Below are 16,560 nucleotides of genomic sequence, written 5' to 3'. Positions count from 1 at the left end.
ACTCGAAAACTTCCTGAAGTTAAACCTGCCTGTCCTTGTCTCGGATTTTATAGCAGTGTTAAAGCGCGAATGTAGTTCAATATCATCGAGGTTATACGTGCTCCCAGAAGAATATTATCGTCCATGAAACGTCGCGTGCATACAAAGATTTGTCACGTTGAGTAAATAATTTCGTGAAAGCCAGTATTCTAAACGTTCCTGGAATTACACCTAAGATTTCAAGCACATTGTCTGCAAAGGATACTTTATAAAAAGCGTACTTATTGTGCGGTCGAAGGTTGTAAGATAAATTATAAATTATGAAACTAGTTTGTATAAATGGCCAAAGGTTAAGTTTTTACTTAACAACTTGCCAGTGAAAAATACACATCCAACTTCTCAACAGATTAAACCGCATTTTCATACAGTTATAACTGGGTTAGGCTGCATGAATATGCGTGATAAAAAGAGAATTGTTTCAATGATTAATTTTGTTTGTTTCTTTTTTCTATTAAGTACAAAATAACAGAATATTTTTAGCGTCATAAGCCTCAATGGCGAAGTCTTTTTATTTCAATAAATGTAAATGTAAGTTACATTTTCACAAAACTTTCAAACAACATCTTACTCTTTTCAATAAGATGAGCCTATGTTTATCATAACGATAACTTAGCGATTAGCTTATAACACTAGAATTAGATGATCGATCCTTGCTTTTAACACAGCATAGGTTGTCCACATACTGTGTGGCGTTTCTTCTTCAGCAAAGAAACTCTGTTTTTAAAAATATTTTGTCACATTTTGTCCAAATACTCTATATATAACCTCCTGTTTGATTACAAGTCTATCGAATTGTACCTATCTTTTCTTAATTATTATGGTAAACCTAAACGTCTTTTGATTACGAATCTACATAAATGTACCAATTATTATTATTACTGTATTATTGTAGAATTCTGTTTGAGGCCAAACCATAAATGTTCAAAAGCCGAGTATTAAACAGTTTCAGCTATTAACCAACAAATATCGAAATTTTATAACTACCACGAATTTTTAACCTTTGAATAGTTTTTCGTTATCTTAAAACTTATTGCTATTTTTTACCTTGTGGTCAGCCTTGGATTGTGGAAAGTGTGGGATGTAGAATATTACACAACTTATATAAATGCAAACATATGGCACAGAGTAAAACAAACGTCATCGTATAAGATTTTCTTGGTATTTATGGTGGAGAGAGGAAATATTTTGTTAATGTTTATTACGTAATGATTTAATTTATTTAACTTTCAAAAATCTAGGGAAAAATTCTATACTTTCAATCTGCACTCCCCATAGAGCAGTAAGTCTGAAGATTTATAATTCTAGAAACCGAGTTTTAATGTTTGTTTGTATGTGAACTATGCGCAAAGCTATACGCAGGCTATATGCACTAGTCGTCCCTAATTTAGAAGTGTAGTTAGCAATTAGTCATCATCACCCACCGCTAACTTTTGGGCTACTCTTTTACCAACGAATAGTGGGATTGACCGTACATTATAACGTCTCCACGGCTGAAATGACGAGCATGTTTGATGCGACGTGGATTCGAACCCACGATTCTCAGATTACGAGTCGAGTATCTTAACCACCTGGTCATGACGGGTCCCAAATTTCAATATCCGTGCTGGGCACAGCATAGTCGGCCCGTTGTATAACCTTACACTTAACTCCAAACAAAGAAACAAATATTTAGTCCGAAGACTATTAAAATTAAGCATATCAATTTATTACGTAAGTTTAGGTTGTATTAATAGCCAGCAAACAAAGCAAGCTCAGGGTGAACAATCGCCAACCAATCACATGATTCTGACATTTGTACATAAAAAACAACAACAACAAAACCAATTATAGTTCGCTATATAGCGTTATTAAAAGTCATAATAAAAGTATCTCATAATAAAAGCTCAGTTGTAGTCATCAGGTATGATTTAATTACGATAAAAGTAACGTAGTTTGTTAGTCTTACATGACGGGGTCCGGCATGACTTACTGTTATTTACTCCACCTTTCTCTATTGATCTAAGACTATTATATTATATCATATCTTATAGTCTACTAGTCACTTAAGAAGGCCCGGCATGGCCAAGCGTGTTAAGGCGTGCGACTCCTAATCTGAGGGTCGCGGGTTCGCATCCACGTCGCGCCAAACATACTCGCCCTTTCAGCCGTGAGGGCGTTATAATGTTACGATCAGTCCCACTATTCGTTGGTAAAAGAGTATCCCAAGAGTTGGCGGTGGGTGGTGATGACTAGCTACCTTCCCTCTGGTCTTACACTGCTAAATTAGGGACGGCTAGCACAGATAGTCCTCAAGTAGCTTTGTGCGAAATTCAAAAAAAAAACAAACAAACCAACAATCAGTTAAGAATTAGTCATTATATCTTGAACATAGCTGCGATTTTATCGCTGTTAGTTCCAAATATTAATTATTCCCACAGGAAGTGTACATCAATTAGCGTTAGAGTGTTTAGTAAAATACAAGTCTTCTGGGTAACACCACTGATTATTTTTTCAATTATTAGATTGTAAACCTACGATTGCTGTGGTGTGTATACACACATATATATACATAACGATTTCACAATACACTGGCCACACCTACTTCCCTATATATTTCAGCGAGTGTACCATTTTCTACCTTCCGGTCAAATTTAGATTGTGGAAAATGAAAAAGCTCAATTGTTCAGGTGTCTGAAACCAGATGAAAACAGATAAATAGGACGCTTATTATCAAACGTAATGCTTGAAAAACAAATTACAGTTTCTTCCCTCCTTACGGTTCAATGAAGACGTACAGTGCTGAAAACTGGCTTTCGATACCCGTGTTGGGTATAGAATAAGTAGCCCATGATGTAGCTTTGTGCTTAATAACATAAAAACAACTATCAATCGTCGCTACTTCATTTGTTAATTTCCACCGTTCCTATATTTGATTTATTTACACAGAAATCTACACACACAATGTTTTTTTGTTTGTGTTAACTCTGAAATGAGTGACTTCGTGATGACGAGAACCCACGCGAAGTAAAAAGGCAGATGGTATGGGTATTAACCTGAATATGATCTAAGAAGGTCAAAATGTTGTTCTGTAATTTAATTAAAGTTTTAAGACTCACACCATCTGTCTCGAGAATACAAATAACTGACTTGTTTCTATATGGTTCACTATCAGTATGGGTCCACATATTGCATCATGTTGAGTTATTTTATGTTTTTCTGTCACAACACTCATTTTCTAGGTGAAAAGCACAGTAGAAACTACTAATATTACTTGCAATATTCGTGCTGGGGCGAATCCAAATAAATAGATATCAGAGAGTCAGAGATGGGGCACCCTCCTCCACCTCTGTAAAGTTGAAGACTTGTAATTTATAATATCTCTCCAAGTCGAGTTCATGACACCTTCCTTTGATTTTCACCTGTCACTTCCGTTTGCAAATCGACAATAAGAATTTCAAATGGCCAGCACTTTCTGCTATCATCGGAAACACCATTTTCTTCATTCACGTAGCTGACTGTTAAAATCAAGATTTTAAAGCGACCTCTGGGATCAACTTCTATCAAACACATAATCACTAATTGACTAGAATGTTGAATAGTCCTACCGAAGAAACTATTCCTTCAAAGATCTGTTGTAGGTTTTAAATAGATAATAATTTGAAAAAAAAAGAGAAGATTCCTTTACAGCTGTCCTCAACATTGTAAACGGTCCAGACCTTTCTATACAGGAATCCGACTAAAATTGATCCCAGAACACAATTAATATAATATTTATATTATTTACAACTCTATTATTTCTTTATTTCAATTTCATAATTCATAGTTTCTTTCAATTTTTCTTTATGTTAGAAAAAAATGGGGATCTGAACCCCTTGTTCCCCTGTTATAATGGTATTTGTTTGTTATTGACCGGCACATTATAACAACCCCACGGCTGGGAAGGAGAGCACATTTGCTGTGAAGGGGATTCAAACTCGCGACCCTCAGATTATGAGTCGAGCGCCTTAATCATCTGGGCCCAATTACTAAATTTTCACAATAAATTACAATATTTATGCTCACTAGTCCACGCGTATACATACACATACATAGATAGATTTTGGAAAAGAACGAATAGAGTATTTCTTTTTGTCTTCCCTTTCCTAAGAAGAGTGAAATTGAGATATAGGGCGAGCGTGGAAAGTTACTTCAAAGCAGGCAGTGTTTGTTTCCGTGAATCACAGAAAAATTGCAAAAGAAAGTCAACATGTTTTAGTCCATTTGATTACATTTTTCGGTCTTACATGCAATCTCATAAAAGTTTATAATACCATTTCATATCAATAAAACCTGTAAGTAAACATTTATGTAGCTTATATTTTCAAGTAGTATATCTTATATATATTGTTTGTCTGAACGTTAGTCTGTCTCCCGTTTGAAAATCTGTACACGCAGGCAAACCTGAACATTCACTTTAGTTAAAGTTTAAGTTAGAACTTACATTTCATAATTACATTTTTAGCAAATCATATATCCAATATCATAAAAACGATTAGAGATGTCGGAGTTATTCAGAAACACTGGGAAAAACAAAGTGAATTGGACAAATCAAAACTCGCATCCACTTGTTCGTGCGTGGGAAAAAATACATTTAATTTTAACCAGCTTGTTTCTGTTCAAAGAGTATTTGAAATTCTTGCGAATAAAATTTGTGTTGCTTTACTAGTTTCTAAATTAAAGCACATTTGGGCTGGTGTCGTCATTTATGAACTTCGTAGAGGTAACTAATAATTTACTTTCCTCGTTCTCACCCTATTAGAGGGCAGTCAGGAATTAATTGTTACAATTATAAAGTTCTTGGTGTGAAGTTAACTCACATGTTTTAACTAAAAGAATATGAACATTTCAATAATCACAGGTTTTATGACAGCAGAAAATAGCTTAGAAAGAGTTCCTAGTTGTCAAGAAAGCTCTCTTTATCTGAAGGGCACATGTGTTATAATTAATAAAAAGAGTGCCTTGTTTACAGCGAAACAAGCTCTAAGCTTCTATTTAATTACAACAGATGTCAGGACAAGCAGCTACTTTCTGATTCATTGCTACAATGTTAAAACTGACTGACCAACAACAGTCACGCTGTTGGAGCACACTATCTGGAGATCATCCTGTCCACTTTGACAGTTCAGAGACTAGCTTTCATTATTTTCACAGCCACTGTACAACCCTGTTGGAGGCCAAGTACTTTCGTCAAGTGTAGGTTTTAATCAGCGATGTCGAGAATACCCACTTGTAGAGAAAAATATATATGTAAAAACGGCTCGTTTGGGTTGAGAAAATTTTTTACATAGAGGAGCGAAGAAATGTTGTTCGTTCCTCTACGTACAAAATGTTCTCAACCCAAAAGAACCGTTTTTACATATATATTTTAAGTGTAGGTTTAATTTCAGCTTGTAAACATTTAAGCAATTTTCGCCTTGTAATGAAAGAAGATTGCAGAATGTCAGTCTCATAGACAAGTCAACACATTTTCAAAGCTTTAAGTTTATTGCTCTTTTTTTTCCTTCAGGTTGATGGTTAGACATTTTCATTTCATCTTATAAAGTAAACAAAAAACAAATTTAACCCTGTTGGGTGTGATTCCAACAGCGCGGAAGTCGTAACGAACCACGAAGTTTATAGATTCTGAAACTACAAATTTTCTTAATTAGTTTCTTCCCCTTAAGATAGTTTTGTACGAACGTTAATGTAATATGCATTATGTGCCTAAATCCATGGCCTAAGATATAATCTTGAATTTGTCATATTGTATTAACTACTCACATTTAGCTACAAGACGACGTGCCTGCATCTCACTTAAATTAATAGTATTGTAATTTGTACAATATTCATTGAATTTGGACTGCATAATTAATTCAAAGTAATAAAAAAAATTCACTTTCTGGTACAACCTCTCTGTACTAGGAAACAAATCTGCTGGTATAAATGCAATTACAAACTTTTTGAAGAAGAGAAATTATTTAGGTGATCTGAAGTCCGTGGTATCAAAATGAGTTCCGATTGGAAGATGAAAACGAGTTTAGCGTAATAATAGGTGCTTATATTGCTCAGATGAAACGGTTCGACATTAGTACCAGATTGAAATTTCAAATTTAGGTTTAAGAGTGAAAACTCAGTCATCGTGATAAACTAAACTTGGTTAAACTGAGCCTTCAAATGTCTGCATTAATTATTTAGTAATGTCAACGTGTGTTATTGCTTTGGACTCTTTTCACAGCGAAATTGTTAGAGTAGCCATTACCAACACATCGCTGTTTCCACACGTGAACTTCATGTGGTTTGTTTGCTTTAGGATTTTTGCACAAAGCTACACGAAGCGCTATCTATGTTTATTATGCAAAAATCTACAAATGTGAATACCTGTGCTCTGCCCAGTGTGGGTACTGAAACAGGATTTTTAGTGTTATAAGAATTCAGACTTACCGCTGCGTCACTGGGCGACAGGCTATCTACATACAGACGTCTCTAATTTCGAGCCGACAGACAGCTTGTCGACAGTATCCTTGGGCAACACGTGGAAAACTCTTGTCTGACTGAATAGTGGGATTTGGTTGTCATTCCTAAAAAGACCCACGGTTCCAAAGTGTGGAGTGAGTTTGTGCAGCAACGGGCCGTGAATTATGACCCTTAGGTTCGTTCGTTTAGAATTAAGCACAAAGCTGCATAAAGGAGCTATCTATGCTCTGGCCGCCACGTGTATCGAGAGCCAATTTTTAGCGGTGTGAGTCCGTAGACACACCACTGTGCCACTGGGGGGCCATGACCCTTCAAATTTACAGTAAGGCCACGTTGACTACCAGCCATCCCTTACCGAAGTTCACATGAAGAAGATTCATTTAATGGATCTAGCTGGACTAACAAGAGTCGAACTTGTAGTTTTCACTGTGCACAATATAAAACATAAGAAAACTTGAATTAGCAATCCGTTCACTCCATTAAGAAAAACTGTCAGTATCATTTCCATATAAACGGATTTTTGTATGAGATTAGTTGACTACATTAATCTATTTATTTCACGATTATAAAAAAGATACCTAGTTGGAGAAGCCAAAGAAACTATAAAGTGTACGGCAAACTTGTCATACTTTGTGTGTAAAAGGAGAAAAAGTCTGAGTTAAACATTTAAATCTTCTGAAGTTTTGTTTTGAATTTCGCGGAAAGCTACTCGAGAGCTATCTGCGCTAGCCGTCCCTAATTTAGCAGCATAAGACTAGAGTGAAGACAGCTAGTCAATACCACCCACCGCCAACTCTTGAGCTACTCTTTTACCAACGAATAGTGTGATTGATCGTAACATTATAACGCCCCCACGGCTGAAAGGGCGAGCATGTTTGATGCGACGGGGATTCGAACCCGCGATCGAGCGTCTTAACCCACCTGGCCATGTCGGGCCAAGAATGATGTTACAGGTAACTTGTTGTCTTTAGAGCTATATCTTCTATAGTAGATTGTGCTCATTCTCACGGGCAGGATTATAGTTTCCACTGTGTCAAGTTTCTGTGAATCTTACATTACACTTTTTCCAAACTTTCCAAACTTCTCTACTACATGTAGACATTTTCCTGTAAAACAACTCTGGGCAGACTAAAGTACATTGGAGGTGGATCGGAGGATTTGATGTGATTCTAGTTTTTCGACAATTCACTTCAATACGTGAATGTTGTTCTTCGGAAAGAAGGGTTTATACCAGTAAACCATAAACGAATGTCCAATTAATCTGCCAGGAACCATATAGGTATAGGTGATAAATATGTCGCTCGTGGCGCCACGTCTCGTATCAACTGCGACACACCATTAAATTAGCACAGACAAATTACTCTTATAAAATTAAATTAATCTTCTACAGTGAAAGCGTCTGTTTATCTTTGTAACTCAGTATGGTTCCTTCAGATTAATTTGTGAAAATGGACGGATACAGTTGTCTACAAATTCAAAGTTTTATGAATGTTCAAATGATCAGTGGAGTTTTATTTTGCTAAGTGAGTAATTTTGTTTCTGTGTTAATTGATGGACGGTTTCACAGAACTTTTTCCATATTAGATTGAGGAATGTCTTTGTTGGAAATCTTCATACTTGTAATATTGCAGTCTCATTCGTTTAATGGCTCTCCACATGAGGGACACGTCTAACCACTCTGTAAGAAGAATCATGGAGCACTTTAAATCCCGTGATTCACCTCATAATCCGAAAAGAATGTTTAAAACATCCCTGTTTATAGCATAGCCGAATGACCAATCATTTGCAATTCAAATTACATAACTGATCATAAGGTGCTCGGTTTGGGTATGGATGAACACAAGGAGATGAATTATATTATTTGCTCCCAGTCTGTGGACTTATACTACTGAAAACTGAGTTTCGATACCCCTGGTGGGCAGAGCATGAATATGTCTTTGTGTAATTTTGTGCATAATAACAAAACAAACAATTTTATTATTATATAACAAACATTTAGCTGTATCACAGTTAAACTAATATATATATTCTAATAGTTATTCAAATGCTATATACATTGTATTTATTGAAATTTATTAAAAAAGTTTACACTTAAACATTAATTTGGCAAAAAAATAACAATTGTCCTCAGTGGAATTATTCGTTTCTACGGAACTATTTTTTCTAAACATTTGTTTGTTATTATTTATTCATTCGTATTTAATTTCATTAAAGGGTACATAATTATAAAACATTAGTGAGTATACGATGTGTTAAATTTAACCAAGTGCTCTTACGTGATCATTAACTCAAAACGAAATACGGGAGCGGCCATTTTATTTTTATATATTAGTCACTTTCGTCGATTTCTCATAGACTGTTATTAATATACTGTTTATACAAGACAAACTCTAATGTAACAACTATGTGAATCATCAAAAAACAAACAAACCTATTATTCAGACAAACAAGAGTAGCCCAAGGGTTGGCGGTGGGCGGTAATGACTAGTTGCCTTTCCCCTAGTGCTAAATTACGGATGGTTATGCGCAGACAGCTCTTGCGTAGCTTTTTTTTTAAATCTAAAACAAATAATTTGTCAGTTATCATTTCACCATATTACTTGTGTTTATATCCGTTTAACTCTATGAAAAATATATTTACATCAAGACATTTCTACTATTCAAATTTATGTACTTAGTTAACGTTCGTTTTGTTTTTTGTCAGCTTGAGGGATTTTGCAGCAATGTTTTATTATTTCATTCACCATTTCTAATCAGAATGTAGCTTGGTATTTCCAACTGGAACGGATCGTTCTCATCACGCGATCTAATTGGCCAGGTCAAAAACATCATCTCAAATTTCGACCTCCTGACCAAAAAGAATGTGTCCAGTCGATTGCACGTATCGACTAACCTGTTACTCTTAACCGTCATAATTGCAATGACCCTTAGCTGCAACTTAATAGGCTTTAGTATGATTAATACACTGGAATTATAACTTCTAATCCCGCAGTCCGGATTGTTAACTGCTAGTAAGAAAAGATAACACAAATAAAATTTTTTTTTGAACGTTATAAATCGTAAAATATGTATCAACGCGTATTCCATATAGAGTCTGTTTGTTTGTAATTAAACACAAAGCTATACAATGGTTATCTGTGCGCTGTCAACCATGGGTCGCGTTATAATGTGACGGTTAATTCCACTATTTGTTGGTGAAAAAGTAGTCCAAGAGTTGGCGGTGGGTGGTGACGACTAACTACCTCCCATCTAGTCTTACAAATTAGAGACGGCTAGCGCAGATAGTCCTCGTGTAGCTTTGCGCGAAATTCAAAACAAAACAAAACAAAACAAACAAACAACCATGGGTATAAAAACTCCGCAGACATGTACCACTAGGACTCCCTATACAGAGCTAACAGTAAGTGAACGGTAGCTGTACAAATAATGTACTGGCATATATAATTCGAAAAAGGAGCAGTATGGATTATAAAGCTCTTTCACATTCATCTGTTTAATTCACTTACTTAGAGTACGTGTTTTCTTCATATTCATCTGTTTAGTTCACATACTTAGACAACGTGTTTTCTTCATCAATCATTTGTTCAGTTTACTTACTTAGACAACGTGTTTTCTTCATATTCATCTGTTTAGTTCACATACTTAGACAACGTATTTTCTTTATATTCATCTGTTCAGTTGACTTACTTAGACGACGTGTTTTCTTCATCAATCATTTGTTCAGTTTACTTGTTCAGTTTACTTACTTGGACAACGTGTTTTCTTCATATTCATCTGTTTAGTTCACATACTTAGACAACGTGTTTTCTTCATATTCATCTGTTTAGTTCACATACTTAGACAACGTGTTTTCTTCATATTCATCTGTTTAGTTCACATACTTAGACAACGTATTTTCTTTATATTCATCTGTTCAGTTTACTTACTTAGACAACGTGTTTTCTTCATCAATCATTTGTTCAGTTTACTTACTTAGACAACGTGTTTTCTTCATATTCATCTGTTTAGTTTACTTACTTAGACAACGTGTTTTCTTTATATTCATCTGTTCAGTTTACTTACTTAGACAACGTATTTTCTTCATATTCATCTGTTTAGTTTACAAACTTAGACAACGTGTTTTCTTTATATTCATCTGTTTAGTTTACAAACTTAGACAACGTGTTTTCTTTATATTCATCTGTTTAGTTTACTTAGACGACGTGTTTTCTTTACACATTTAGTGCTATGCCCTGGATAAATCACAAGTTACAAGCAAAGCGTAGAGTTTTAAATGTTGAAGGTGAATTATTTGTTAAGATAATGTTTTACAAAATAAAGATAATATAGTGAAGTTATACTTGTCAACTGAGAATAGGTGTTTCTTATGTTTTAAATAGGTTTGTTTGTTTGTTTTGAATTTTGCGCGAAGCTACACGCGGGTTATCTGCATTAGTCATCCCTAATTTAGCAGTGCATCTAGCAATTAGTTATCACCACTAACCGCCAACTCTTGAGCTACTTTTTAACCAACGAATAGAGGGATTTACCGTCACTATATAACGCCTCAACGGTTTAAATGGCGAGTATGTTTGGTGTGACAGGAATTAGAACCCAGATTACGAGTGAATCACCTTAACCACCTGGCCATCTCGGGTCCTGAATAATTAGATTTGATCACCACTTTCTCATTGCGCACCCACAATTCCAATGTGCGGAATGCGTTTCTTCGGTAAAGGATTGCGAATTATATACTCTCGGATAAGGGATAGAAGAAGTAATCACCATTTGTATGACTTGTATCATTCTTAACAACCTGAAATAAAGCACAGTATATAACTGTATAAAATAAAAACAGAAATAAAAAGATCTAATCTGCATAAACTTTAATAAGACATATTGATATTAGTCATTTTAATAAATTCTATTTTCTCTATTATTTGGAATGTCTTTTACGTTGCTAATCTGGTTCTAGGAAATTCTCTGAGTAATCTAGTATTTTCTCAGTCGTTTCTTTATGTTGGCTACAAAAACACTTACAATTGCAGCACTTTGTACCAACTAGATTACATACACGCTAATGAGGTTTGTGGGTTCCATACACTTTTTTTGCAAAGAAAATGGTCCAACATCACATGGCGATAAACCAATTACCAAGTTTAACACACCTTATCTTTGGGAACTAAAATAGCCATAACGTCAGAAGAAAACCTGGTTAGAAGTGTATAAAATCATAGGTGTGCGGTAAAAATACACAGTAAAAGCTGTGTCATACAGGATAGAAGTGTCAAAGATACACAATAGAAGTATTTGATACATATGTAATAAACCTAGAAATGGTTATAAAAGTTGTCAGATCGCTAAATCCAAAACGACTTTAGAAAGTAAAATTTCATGTAAGAATTTAATTATGTTCATCTCGATATTATGATAAACGTAATATTAAAAACAACAACAACAACCTTCAGTATGAAAATATGTAAATCATCCCCTGAATAACTTAGCCACTTCGATCATTTGAATTTTTTTGTTATACAATTCTTGAGGAAATTCTGATGAAATTTTTAAAATTAAGAATCTGAAGCAAATACACTTAGATAATATGGCGTTTACCTGATTAGTTGCTGCCAAATTAAAATATTATTTTGTGTTCGATCGCCATTTATCATAAAAAGAAAATATTTAAAATACACACGAAAATCTACTAATCCACCATAAACACTGAATGAGTAATGAGTTGGAGCATTCTGTGGCAATCAGAGGAAACAAAGAACCAAACAGAATAAGCTTCATTAGACACTACACAGTATGTAAATATCAACAAGCTTCATTAGACACTACACAGTATATAAATATAAACAAGCTTCATTAGACACTACACAGTATATAAATATCAACAAGCTTCATTAGACACTACACAGTATATAAATATAAACAAGCTACAATAGACACTACACAGTGTATAAATATCAACAAGCTTCATTAGACACTACACAGTATATAAATATAAACAAGCTACAATAGACACTACACAGTGTATAAAAATAAACAAGCTACAATAGACATTACACAGTATATAAATATAAACAAGCTACAATAGACAACACAAAGTATATAAATATCAACAAGCTTCATTAGACGCTACACGGTATATAAATATAAACAAGCTACAATAGATACTACACGGTATATAAATATAAACAAGCTGCACTAGACGCTACACGGTATATAAATATAAACAAGCTACAATAGACACTACACAGTATATAAATATAAACAAGCTGCATTAGATATCAAACATCAGCCTCAGCTATTGAAATAGAAGGTCATGAGTACAGTTTGAAGAACAAGTTTATTTTTTAAAATGTTTTTTGCTTGTATGTTCTATTAGAATATATGTGACATTTTTGGGCGATTACTGTTACGAACCACTATCGTGGCTCATGATTATGCAACATATCAGTGTTAGAAACACAAAGCATAGAATTGCAGAATTACTTTTGACAAAATAAGTGAAACATATATTTTGAGTGTTTTACGCTCTTATTTCACGATATTTGTACAATATTTAATCATTCAATATGTGTGTTTGTGTGTTAAAATGCAATTTGAATATGTTAAGAGCAAATTATAGAATCATAACCTGAATACTTGTCACTTAATGAAATACTTTTATCTGTTTATATTGCATAAATGATAAAACTACATATTTGGGGCGATTACCTAATTTCTAAAATCTTTACTTACTTAGCTACTTAGGTCAGAAGTCTCTGATATTTCAGAGGTCTCTTGAATGATTTACATATCGTCTATTGAAACTTGAATTATTTGCCGGACATCGGAAATCAATAGTTCGTTTGCAAATGAATGATGCACATTTGCTGAATTTGTGATTTGGTTTCTTTTTAATTTAGTATTTTTTATTTGCATAGTTACTTGTTAATTTTTACATTATTAAATTTATATTTATGTATATATATAGTATTATGGCTATATTATGGAATTTGCCCTAAGAATGAACAATAAAAATAGTTCAGAATACATGTTCATACCTGAAAGGCCCGGCATGGCCAGGTGGTCTGGGCGCTCAACTCGTAATCTGAGGGTCACGGATTCGAATTACCGTCACACCAAACATGCTCGCCCTTTCAGCCGTGGGGGCATTATAATGTGACAGTCAATCCTACTATTCGTTGGTAAAAGAGTAACCCAAAAGTTGACGGTGGGTGGTGATGACTAGTTGTCTTCTTTCTTGTTTTACACTGCTAAATTAGGGACGGCTAGCGCAGATAGGCCTCGTGTAGCTTTGCGCAAAATTCAAAACAGTCATTCCTGAAATGAATGTAACAATTAAAGTATTCAAGGAAACGCGTTGGAACACCTAAGCCCTTAAAGTTGGAACGATAGCAGGTATTTCTTTGAGTTATGAAGAGAAGAAAGAATAAATCTTATATAAAAAGAATGAATATTTACAGTAACATAACAACAAAGTAGTAAAATGATCACAAGTGTAGCAACAACGCTAAATCTGAACAAAAAGAATTTACTAAACAAACTTAAGCTTTAAGAACATTTTGTATGGTACATATATGGGCATCGCCTTGAGTTGGAGATGCAAGAAATTTATTGAATGCAAATATAGTCTGAAAGCAAATACATTTTAGAATAACATAACTCATATTTGTAGCGTCCTGTGAGTGTTCATGATTAATCAAGCTTGCAAGTCGTTTTAATTAACATAATTTCATCTTCCTAGGAGACGGTTGTAGTCTAATCGTTGTCGCACTAGGCCGTAAATGCTAATGTTCGGAGTTCACGTCCTGTTGTCGTAAGACAAATCTTTTTGGCAGAAAATGCGTTACAGAGTATTTCAAGACTTGGTCATGGGTTCTATTCAACAGCTACCTTCCCTTTAGCTTACAGTTCAAAATTAATGGGGGGTAGAACAACTAGCTATCTGTAGCTTTATGAGAATGCTTGAAAGAAACAATTTTTCCCCCTTTTAGCCAGCTGTGCTTATAATAGTTTTAGATACTAAAATTAAATATTAGTAAAGTAGAAAGTTGTATTATCTTCGCTTGCAACATGTGGGCTTGTTTTTATCAGCGGGAAAGGCAGAATTCTGTCTTTGTCCCGATAAAGATGGTGCAGTCCATCTTAAACGCTATGTTTCTGCCAGTTCAAGCCTCTAGGGTTTTATATTTTTTCGTTTTGTGCGTGATTTTTTTCTGATCCTATTTGTTTTTTACTATCATTCTCGTAGAGACAATTGATTGTCATTTTTCATGAAATGGAATCAAATGATCCACTGCCAAAGCCTCTCATCTGTTTGTTTATAATTTGCAGCTCAATGGCAAGTTCATGAGAAAAAACATGAACGCTGTTATTGTAACCAAAGAAGAAAGTTATTCTTTACCAACAATTGATAAGTGCTCTTAAATGACTTCTATTCAATTACTAACTTAATTGTGTTGACCCCTCTTTGGAAGAATCATGAAGTTGGATGCTTCGTAAGTAATGCTATAGAAATCAGCATATGAAAAAAAAAAGTCCTCCGCTAGTACAGCGGTATGTTTACGGATTTATAACTCTACAATCAGGGTTTCGATTCCCCACGGTGGACTCAGCTGATAGCCCGCTGTGGCTTTGGTATAAGAAAACACACACACATATATATATATATATACATATAAACAACTAATTACCCAATCTTTCTGTATAGACGTCCTACATGATAAGCAAAGTAAAGCATTGAAATAAAAAAATTCTTTCTTTATTTGGACGTGTAGAAAATAAAACCCGTTATTAAGTTATATGAACGACCGTGAAGTATTATTATAGTCATAGTAACGCCATGCATATACATTAATTTTAAAATGATAAAAATAAATTATTTTCGACCATATTTGATTTGAAAATTAGTTTTCTTTTTTCATTATTAAAATGCAGTACACATGTACTAGCTCATAGCACATTTCTGATGGACTGATTAGCCTTGGGCAACTGAAATATAGAAGAAAAGTATACAAGTGGTTTTTCATATAGCAAAGCCACAAAGGGCTATCTGCTCAGCCCACCGAGGGGAATCGAACCCCTGATTTTAGCGTTGTAAATCCAGAGACATACCGCTGTACTAGCAATGAGCGAAAAGTATATAACTATTTAGATGTTTATCTTCATGCCAACCATACACTTAATATGTCTTTTAACAGATTCTCCTGTAGGGTATCCAAACTGGAATAGAATTAGTTTAAAAATTGTCGTACAAAAACACAGTTTTTGTTATCGTTCGCTCTTTTCACTAGTCTCCAGGCATTTTTCTAATATGAAACGCAAGTACGAGATCTGTCACAACATTTAACTTCTTTTCGTTCTTCCCAAGATGAGTCCAGATCCTCGGGCTGTGATTATGTGTATTTTGTTGGGTTCTGTTAATCTTCTGCAGAGGAAACCACTCAGCTTCTGCACACTGTTCGATATTATTTTATGTTGTCGTTAACGTTAACTCGTGTTCATCGATCTGCTTTGTCGGAAAGAATATTTTTTTTTATTTCTGCTGTAATCCTTCGATACATCATTTTGTATTTTGTTATGTTTATTTCTGTTATGTTGATTAACTTTGATGATGTATAGTCTTCATAGAAGGAAGAGCTCTCGAGATATTGGCTTTCCAGATGGCTGATACCGATCGATGCCGGTCAAGTGTACTCTTGTTTCATAATAATGACTAGTGTGCCATAGAACTGCGCTGAACGATCATGCATGTTGGACCAGGTAAACTTTGAAGTGGCAAAACTAGCCCTAGAGGGGTTCGTTAAGCATACAGCTGACAAGCACGTCTACTATATATAAACTTGAACAACATACACATTTTCAGGTTTATCATCGTAAACCACTTGAAAATGTTTTTTATTTATTTATGTATAATCTAGAAAGTTTTTACTTTTATAATTGCGACAACCATGCGTTAAATAAGTGTTAACGAGTGATTTTCTTCTACGGTTTGCGTTTAAAACGAACATGATACTTTCTTCTTTCCACAGATTAGTAAGTTGAGTCACGTACTGTTAG

The sequence above is a fragment of the Tachypleus tridentatus genome, chromosome 9, assembly GCF_004210375.1.
Source record: "Tachypleus tridentatus isolate NWPU-2018 chromosome 9, ASM421037v1, whole genome shotgun sequence".
NCBI classification, from domain to species: domain Eukaryota; kingdom Metazoa; phylum Arthropoda; class Merostomata; order Xiphosura; family Limulidae; genus Tachypleus; species Tachypleus tridentatus.
This window is presented reverse-complemented; position numbering follows the sequence as displayed.